Here is a 9,462-nt window from a genome sequence, read left to right as displayed (position 1 = left end):
TGGTGTTACGTTCAAAAAATAACCCGCGGTAGGTGAAATCCATGAAGTAGCCAACTTTATTTTTTACAATTATTATAGATGTTAAGACTGTAAAACCCCTCACTACATGCTTTATACACTTTTCTCAGACAGGCATGAACATTTTCACACTTTTCTCTTTTGTTTAAACACTCTTAGAGTTCAAACCTTCGTAGAAACATAAGTCCAGTGCAAAACGTTTCGTCGGCATTGTTGTGTTTGTTTGGGAGAAAACTTACAAACATACAGTACAGCACTTCAGAGTTACACTGCTATGTAAATTCGACAAGCTAAACGCATTCTGTACTGTACAGCAGGAGTCCCCAAGCTTTTTGCACCACAGACCACTTTAATGTCAGACAATATTTTCAGGGAACGAGCTTTAAGGTGTCGCGGATAAATACAACAAAAGAATAAAAAAAAGAAACTGTGGTATTTTGTAAATATAATAATAAACGTGACTTGAGCTGTACGCCAACAACAATGACAGTGACATTCTCCTCTCTGCTTTTTTTTTTTTTTTTCCATTTGATTCACCTTTTATTGTTTATTTTATTTTCACTTACTGAATATGGGAAAGACTTGACTGGGGGAAAGAAGGGGAGAAAGAAAGAGGGAAAGAGAAACAGCTGAGAAGAGGGACGGGGGAGAAGGGCAAAAACCAAAAACCAACAGAATGAGCAGAAGAAAAAAAAGAAATAAAAAAATGCATATATCAATCACCTGGGTCACCTGCTGAGAAAGAAAAAAGAAAACAAGCAGAAGAGAACAAGAGTAATAGAATAAACAACATCACAATGATATATGGGAATATGACAGTAAATACTAAATATTACACATTATTGTGCAGCACATAAGATCAACAGAACACAGTGTGCTTTGAGGTAGGAGCCAAAAAGGGTGTAGTTTGTGGGTGTGATCACCCGTGTGTACACCTGTGAGCATGGACGCGCTTGTTTTTAAAAGGTTCCTTCATGTAATGATCTGCTAGAGGGTGTGGGGGGGCCACAGCCCCGTCCTCCAGGGCATGAAGCAGGTATGGAGGAGATCAAAACTCCAGACATCCAGAGGCCCCCAGAACACAAGAGACCAAGGAAGACCAACAGAGGGGCAGCCGCGCCACTGTCCCAGAAAGAGCTGAGGAGAGTCCCAGATGAGGGCTCACTCAGAAGCCGCGGAGCAGAAGCCAGGGGGAGTTGCAGTGACGCGCCCGTGAGCTCCGCCGGCAGCCAGCCGTGCCTGAGTGACCGAGCCCCAGGCCGAGAGGCCGGGGGCACCCCACCTCCGAAGTGGCCCGAGCGAGCCCCAGGCTCCAGGCCCCGATAAGCGGCCGCCAAGGAGTGAGCTGGTGTGTAACTGGACGCCCATCCCCGGACACAAAGAACCACCAACGCACCGATGTCTGAGGGAGTCCGCCACACTGCTTTTTAATGCTCTCTGGTCGCTATGGTAACGCGTAAATAGTTCTTTCAAAATAAGACACACAACTACAACCATACATTTCACACCGGAGGATCAACTCTCGCGGAACGGTACCAAAAGACTCACGGACCGGGACCGGTCCGTGGGCCTATTGGGGGCCGCTCCAGTACAGGAGACACTGGACTAGATTGATTGACAATGGTCTACAGCAATCAGAACGCACAACGCGATGTACTGTAAAAAAAAAAACATAAATGTGTCACTTTTGGCCACGAATAATTTAGGGGATGGTGAATTTTTTTTGAACAAACCCAGAGTGTTAAAAACCCCCACTTAAAACCATTTTTATTTCTCAGCAGCATCAATAGTAACAAAACGCAATTTAGTTTTCGCTGTCAAAGTCGATTTAACTGAAGTTACGTGTTTCCGGTTACTGTAGAGGTCACGTGTTTCCGGTTCCGGTTACTGTGGAGGTCACGTGTTTCCGGTTACTGTGGAGCTCCACAGTGGCTGCAGCCAGGTCCTCTTGCCTTTAAGGCTGCAGACCCCAAATCCGGTCATTGGTACTTCCTGGCTTGTGTAGTTACTAGGTAACAAAAGCTCAACACTGCCCCTAGCGTCCTGGAGCATTTCCGTTGTGTTTTGGATTTTGCAAGTGTTTTGTATTTTGCACGTGTTTTGGATTTTGTACGTGTTTTGGATTTTGCACGTGTTTTGTATTTTGCACGTGTTTTGGATTTTGTACGTGTTTTGGATTTTGCACGTGTTTTGTATTTTGCACGTGTTTTGTATTTTGCACGTGTTTTGGATTTTGCATGTGTTTTGTATTTTGTACGTGTTTTGGATTTTGCATGTGTTTTGTATTTTGTACGTGTTTTGTATTTTGCACGTGTTTTGGATTTTGTACGTGTTTTGTATTTTGCATGTGTTTTGTATTTTGTATGTTTTGGAGTTTGCACGTGTTTTGAATTTTGTACGTGTTTTGGATTTTGCACGTGTCTTGGTGTTTGCATGTGTTTTGTATTTTGTACGTGTTTTGGATTTTGCACGTGTCTTGGTGTTTGCATGTGTTTTGTATTTTGCACGTGTTTTGTATTTTGTACATGTTTTGTATTTTGCACGTGTCTTGGTGTTTGCATGTGTTTTGTATTTTGTACGTGTTTTGGATTTTGCACGTGTCTTGGTGTTTTGCATGTGTTTTGTATTTTGTACGTGTTTTGGATTTTGTATGTTTTGGAGTTTGCACGTGTTTTGGATTTTGTACATGTTTTGTATTTTGCACGTGTCTTGGTGTTTGCATGTGTTTTGTATTTTGTACGTGTTTTGGATTTTGCACGTGTCTTGGTGTTTGCATGTGTTTTGTATTTTGTACGTGTTTTGGATTTTGTATGTTTTGGAGTTTGCACGTGTTTTGGATTTTGTACGTGTTTTGGATTTTGCACGTGTCTTGGTGTTTGCATGTGTTTTGTATTTTGTACGTGTTTTGGATTTTGCATGTGTTTTGGATTTTGTAAGTGTTTTGGAGTTTGCATGTGTTTTGGAGTTTGTACGTGTTTTGGAGTTTACATGTGTTTTGGAGTTTGTACGTGCTTTGTCTCTAGGGGCCACCGTACAAAGTGGCGCACAAAGTTAACAAGTTCATAACATTTAAACTGTATATTTCTGTCAATACATAATTCAGTCAAAACTGAAGCCGTGCACGTGATGTGTAGAAGGACTCCTCTCAAAAATTTATTCAAACTGTGTGGGCCCTCCTCATTTTCTGACTCCTCCTTAGCCTTTATCATTTTCAACCATTCTGTGGAAAAGACCAGTAGAAAAGATGAAGTTAGTATGGCTCATCTGCGCAGTGGCTGTTGGTAAGATCTAAACAAATACATTTCTACAAGATCATATCAAAAAAGAACCTTAGTGTGGAAAGAGTTGTCTTTTCAATTTGACTGTTTGAAGGCGTAATTCAGCATTTGGAGAAATGTCTTTACTGGTTTTCTTTTTAAGAGTTGTATAAAAGGATTGAGAGGAATCTCGTATCTGTTTTTAAAGTAGAAAGATCCAGTCAGTGTGCCTCTGACCTGATTTAATGTAAAAGAGAAACCGCCGACTGTAACTGTGTCAGTTTAAAGTTCAGACCTGTGCACAAACAAAGCTTTTGTGTGGGTGATACATGCTAAAATCAACAACAGAGAGAAATGTTAGGAATACTATGGCCTTTATTCTTTTAACCATCTTATATCATGTTGTGGAAAATGAGTCACACTTTATCCTCCGATCCTCTGGATGCTCAAATTAGAAACAGTATTTGTAGTATGTTTTTGTCATGAGCTTCTTTGTATGTAGACAAAAGTTCGTAAGAAGCCAATACACTTAATCAGATGTGTATTGTGTATCAGGACCCCCCTCTCGCCACATCGTCCCAATTTTGATTTACAGCCTCAGTCGAACCGTTTCTGTAACTTTCTAAAACCGATGATCTCAAATTCAGTGTGTTACCATTGCCAACCAAACGTTTTTACACAAGATGAAATCATGATTTTTTTTTATGACGTACTGCAGCCACCTCTGTATGTCTGGCTTTCAACATTGATGCGACGGCCACCCATCTGTACTACAGAACAAAAAGATTTCTTCCAAAACAAGGTGCTTCAGTTACTGTCTGACAAGAACAATGGGTGAGTATCAAAGCTAATCTAAAGATGCAAAGTATCAACATATTAAATCATATTTTCATCATTAATGTGGTGTACAGCTTTTCTGTGCAAATCACTGCATGTTTTTGTTGTTGTCTTATTTCTGTCTGATCAGATCTCACTAAGGCACAATAGAACTTTTTATTTAACATTTCTCATAGAGGATGGGGACAGGAAATGGACTGGAAAGAAAGTAGGGGAAAAATATAGCTGGGATTTGATGATCAGAGCACGTTTGATGTCCCAAAAGTGCAAAGATAAAATGAAAGGTCATGTAACTCTAGTTGCTGTCTTAAACAAACATGGGTAAAAGTAAAGATTACCTTTGTCCTGATCCAGGGAAAAATAAATAACGCCCACACAGCATATTTACTTTCATTGACCCCGAGAGTATTCGTGGTTGTTGTCAGTGGGGTCCAGGGGCATTTTCAGAGACGGTGCCCGTATAGTTGCTACTGCCCAAGTAATTAAATTGGAATTCAACTGAAAGGTTAAAGTGACATACAGTGAATGCAAAAGTATTCGGCCCCCTTGAACTTTCCCACATTTTGTCACATTACAGCCACAAACATGAATCAATGTTATTGGACTTCCAGGTGAAAGACCAACACAAAGTGGTGCACACGTGAGAAGTGGAACGAAAATCAGACATGATTCCAAACATGTTTTACAAATAAATAACTGCAAAGTGGGGTGTGCGTAATTATTCAGCCCCTTTGGTCTGAGTGCAGTCAGTTGCACATAGACGTTGCCTGATGAGTGCTAATGACTAAATAGAGTGCACCTGTGTGTGATCTAATGTCAGTACAGATACAGCTGCTCTGTGACGGCCTCAGAGGTTGTCTAAGAGAATATTGGGAGCAACAACACCATGAAGTCCAAAGAACACACCAGACAGGTCAGGGATAAAGTTATTGAGAAATTTAAAGCAGGCTTAGGCTACACAAAGATTTCCCAAGCCTTGAACATCCCACAGAGCACTGTTCAAGCCATCATTCAGAAATGGAAGGAGTATGGCACAACTGTAAACCTACCAAGACAAGGCCTGTCACTACCCGATCCGTACCGGAAACCCGATCGGTACCCCGCATGCGCGAAAGGTTTCTACTTCCGGTCGTAGCGTTTTACGATAGTTACGGGTCAGAGTATCTGTTAAGATGTTAAGAATAACAAGTATATCTTAAAATGTTTGCAATAATGAAGCATTTCAGTACAATGTAGACAAAAACGAAAAATAAAAATAAAGTTACGGATCAGGACTCTCCGATCCTTACTGCGCATGTGTAAAGTCTGACCGTACAAATCGGGTCTACCCGATCCGTACCGCGCATGTGTAGATGTTTTCTTCTTCTTCTGTTCGTTTAATGGCAGTTTACTCCCCAGTGTACGAGGATACCGCCACCTGCTGACCGAGCGAATAAACCCTATTATAAACTGAATTATCGTCATTACAAACGTGTGTTAAATCTGATTTAGCGAAAGTCGAGTGTGTTTATGCTTGTCTGTGAGGAGAGGATTGTTGGAATAGTGATGATGATGTGCGCTATCACTGTCAATTGTCAGTAAACACTTAATCTGGCTGATGAATCTACACGTGAGATATTACAAAGTCTGCATTATTAACTCTGTAATTAGGCGCCATTCTTCTTATTTTACGGCGCTGTTGCTCAATCGGGGGACGCTCTCTGTTGAGGAGAAAAGCATGAATTTCTTTGTATACGGATTATCCATTGTTTAAATGTCCCGGGCAGTCGAAAAGGAGGCAGAGCTGTTGAGAAATGCTAGGAGCTAACTGGGCGCTAACCGTACCATTCAAATATATTGAATGTCGCAATGTTGGCAAAGAGAGGAAGTGACGTAAGATTTGCGCATGCGGGGTACCGATTGGGTTTCCGGTACGGATCGGGTAGTGACAAGGCCGTCCACCTAAACTCAGGCCGAACAAGGAGCTGATCAGAAATGCAGCCAAGAGGCCCATGGTGACTCTGGACGAGCTGCAGAGATCTACAGCTCAGGTGGGGGAATCTGTCCATAGGACAACTCTTAGTCGTGCACTGCACAAAGTTGGCCTTTATGGAAGAGTGGCAAGAAGAAAGCCATTGTTAACAGAAAACCATGAGAAGTCCCGTTTGCAGTTTGCCACAAGTCATGTGGGGGACACAGCAAACATGTGGAAGAAGCTGCTCTGCTCAGATGAGACCAAAATGCAAAACGCTAACGTGACAAAATGTGGGAAAGTTCAAGGGGCCCAATACGTTTGCAAGCCACTGTACATCACGTCACCACATGCACTCTGTTTATTTGCACATTCTTTTTACTTAAAAGTTTCTAAGTTAAAATCTGTAAATTTTGTAGTGATCTGTAAATCTTACTGTCAGTTCTCACTGACATTTAATGGTTGGGCATTGCATAGCAATAAGCATTTCACCACATGTCGTACTATGTATGATTGTATGTGTGACAAATAAAATCTGAATTTACAGCTTCGAACGACAACTTTACAAGACTAACAAAACAGGGCGAGGTTTCTTCTGAAAATGCCCAAGAATGTGTTTACAAGAAATTAGTTGATCTATTTTTAGATGTCATTGCGCAATACAGCAAAACCGTTCACCTGGCAAAGAAACTGAACAATAAAATATGAAAAGTTAATCAAAGAAAAATTAATTTAAATGAAAAAAGACGTAACACTTTGTAACACTACCTTCGAATAAGGTACAAGTACCCTGTAGTTACGTGCATTTTATGGGCAACAAGTCAGGTTTTTGCAAGAAACAGTGAAAGAAATACTGTAAAGATTGTGTTGAGACAGTGGAAAAGGAATGTGTGACCAGCAGTATGGCTTCATGACAACAAAGAGCACTTCAGATGTGACGTACAGCATGTATAGAATATGTGTGAACTAGCTGGAGATAGATATGCCAGTGAGGATGGAAGGAGTAGTGATGGTAGATCAGCTTCAATACATGGAGTGAACCATGCAAGAAAGTCCAAGAGAGGTGAAGTTACAGTATAGGCAGGGTGGAGTGGTGCACACATGTATCAGGTGTGATTTGTGACAGAAGGACAGCGGCTAAAGTGAATATTAAGGTCTACAACAGTGAGGCATGCTGGGAGGTTTGATCTGCAGACATGTCACCGACAAAAAAAACAGGATTTCTTTCTGCGTTTAACTTACTGCAATTTTCAGTAAATTGCATACTGCAGATTAGAGCAGGGCGATATGACCAGAAATATTTATCACGATATACATTTGACAAAAAAAAAATCGAACCTGAATTGAAATTAAAATTAATACTTTAACAATTCTGTTTGCAGTGTGAGTCAGTGACTGGCTGCTCCCGTATGGGATCAAAACGATGCCACCTTATCCCAAAGTCCAGCCAATGATGCGATTCACATTCGTATATACGCAGCTAATCAACGTGGCTGACAGGCTATGACAGCGTCCTTATGTGCCGGTGTTTTAGCAAAGCGGCTGATGTGGAGTGAAGCCACGTTAATGACAACGTGTACAACCATTGGAGATGTGAGCAGGACAGACGGAACAACTGACGGACAAAGTGTGGACTTTATACCAGTTTTTGAATTGTGTTGATCGGCCACGTAAAACCAGAGTTATGATAAAATATCTGCAATGTTTGGTTTTCTTCCTGAATACTGTCGTTGTTTATATTTACTGCAGGAAGAAACGGTAAAAACTGCGTTTTATAAGGAAAACGCTCGAAAGCCTGTGAGCAAAAACACCAAAACTCCCAGCCTTTCCTATTGGTGGAAAAATGTACCATGTGGACCAATCAAAAAATGATATGGCAACATGGCCTTTAGTTGTTTAGGACGGGGGAAGTTTTAGGAGTGACGGCGTGTTTGAGATGTGAGAGATTTGAGACGTTTAGCACAAATCTTGTGTAGTTAGTGTGTAGTTAGTGTGTAGTCAGTGTGTAGTCAGTGTGTAGTTAGTGTGTAGTCAGTGTGTAGTCAGTGTGTAGTTAGTGTGTAGTCAGTGTGTAGTTAGTGTGTAGTCAGTGTGTAGTTAGTGTGTAGTTAGTGTGTAGTCAGTGTGTAGTTAGTGTGTAGTCAGTGTATAGTTAGTGTGTAGTCAGTGTGTAGTCAGTGTGTAGTTAGTGTGTAGTTAGTGTGTAGTCAGTGTGTAGTCAGTGTGTAGTTAGTGTGTAGTCAGTGTGTAGTCAGTGTGTAGTTAGTGTGTAGTTAGTGTGTAGTCAGTGTATAGTCAGTGTGTAGTTAGTGTGTAGTCAGTGTATAGTTAGTGTATAGTCAGTGTGTAGTCAGTGTGTAGTTAGTGTGTAGTCAGTGTGTAGTTAGTGTGTAGTCAGTGTATAGTTAGTGTGTAGTCAGTGTATAGTTAGTGTGTAGTTAGTGTATAGTCAGTGTGTAGTTAGTGTGTAGTTAGTGTATAGTCAGTGTGTAGTTAGTGTGTAGTCAGTGTGTAGTCAGTGTGTAGTTAGTGTGTAGTCAGTGTATAGTCAGTGTGTAGTTAGTGTATAGTTAGTGTGTAGTCAGTGTGTAGTCAGTGTGTAGTCAGTGTGTAGTTAGTGTGTAGTCAGTGTGTAGTTAGTGTGTAGTTAGTGTGTAGTTAGTGTGTAGTCAGTGTATAGTTAGTGTGTAGTTAGTGTGTAGTCAGTGTATAGTCAGTGTGTAGTTAGTGTGTAGTTAGTGTATAGTCAGTGTGTAGTTAGTGTGTAGTCAGTGTATAGTTAGTGTGTAGTTAGTGTATAGTCAGTGTGTAGTTAGTGTATAGTTAGTGTGTAGTCAGTGTGTAGTCAGTGTATAGTCAGTGTGTAGTCAGTGTGTAGTTAGTGTGTAGTCAGTGTGTAGTTAGTGTGTAGTCAGTGTATAGTTAGTGTGTAGTCAGTGTATAGTTAGTGTGTAGTTAGTGTGTAGTCAGTGTGTAGTTAGTGTGTAGTTAGTGTGTAGTCAGTGTGTAGTCAGTGTGTAGTCAGTGTGTAGTGTAGTCAGTAGTGTTGTTGTGTGTCAGAACAATGAGGCGCCTGCTGAGTGTTACAGGTGTTACAGCAGTGACACATCTGCTGCTGTCAGGCCTGCAGGTATCAGGCTGTTGTTCTCCTTCATCTCATAGTGGACAGAAATTATTTTTGGAGCGGCACAAATAATTTGTGTGGCATCAGATTTGATGCAGAACAGCTGATTGTTCTGTGAATAGTTTGAAATGTTTATTAAAAAACACCTTGGCTGCATTTTTAGGTAAACAGCTGCAAAACACTTTGTTGTTTGCAAAACTCAGTTACTTTTTTGCAGAAGTAACTATATAATTAATATCCCAACATTGGTCATTATTTACTGTATTTTGCAGACA

General features: G+C 40.9%; 1 long non-coding RNA gene across 1 annotated transcript; it reads left to right on the top strand.

Annotated features, from left to right (window-relative positions):
- The first annotated feature begins 3,240 nt into the window (after positions 1–3,240).
- LOC147304528 (uncharacterized) lies at positions 3,241–7,684 on the top strand. Its single transcript, XR_015126900.1, has 3 exons — positions 3,241–3,299; positions 3,994–4,109; positions 7,446–7,684. It is a non-coding gene; the product is annotated as an uncharacterized LOC147304528 (long non-coding RNA).
- The last annotated feature ends 1,778 nt before the right edge of the window (positions 7,685–9,462 follow it).

Source organism: Aulonocara sp. 'chitande type north' Nkhata Bay, linkage group LG22 (genome assembly GCF_057382095.1).
Source record: "Aulonocara sp. 'chitande type north' Nkhata Bay isolate Kocher_YH1m ecotype deep benthic linkage group LG22, A_spYH_male_GT1.1, whole genome shotgun sequence".
NCBI classification, from domain to species: domain Eukaryota; kingdom Metazoa; phylum Chordata; class Actinopteri; order Cichliformes; family Cichlidae; genus Aulonocara; species Aulonocara sp. 'chitande type north' Nkhata Bay.
The sequence above is the reverse complement of the archived record's forward strand: the minus strand, read 5'-3'. Positions and strand labels throughout refer to the sequence as shown.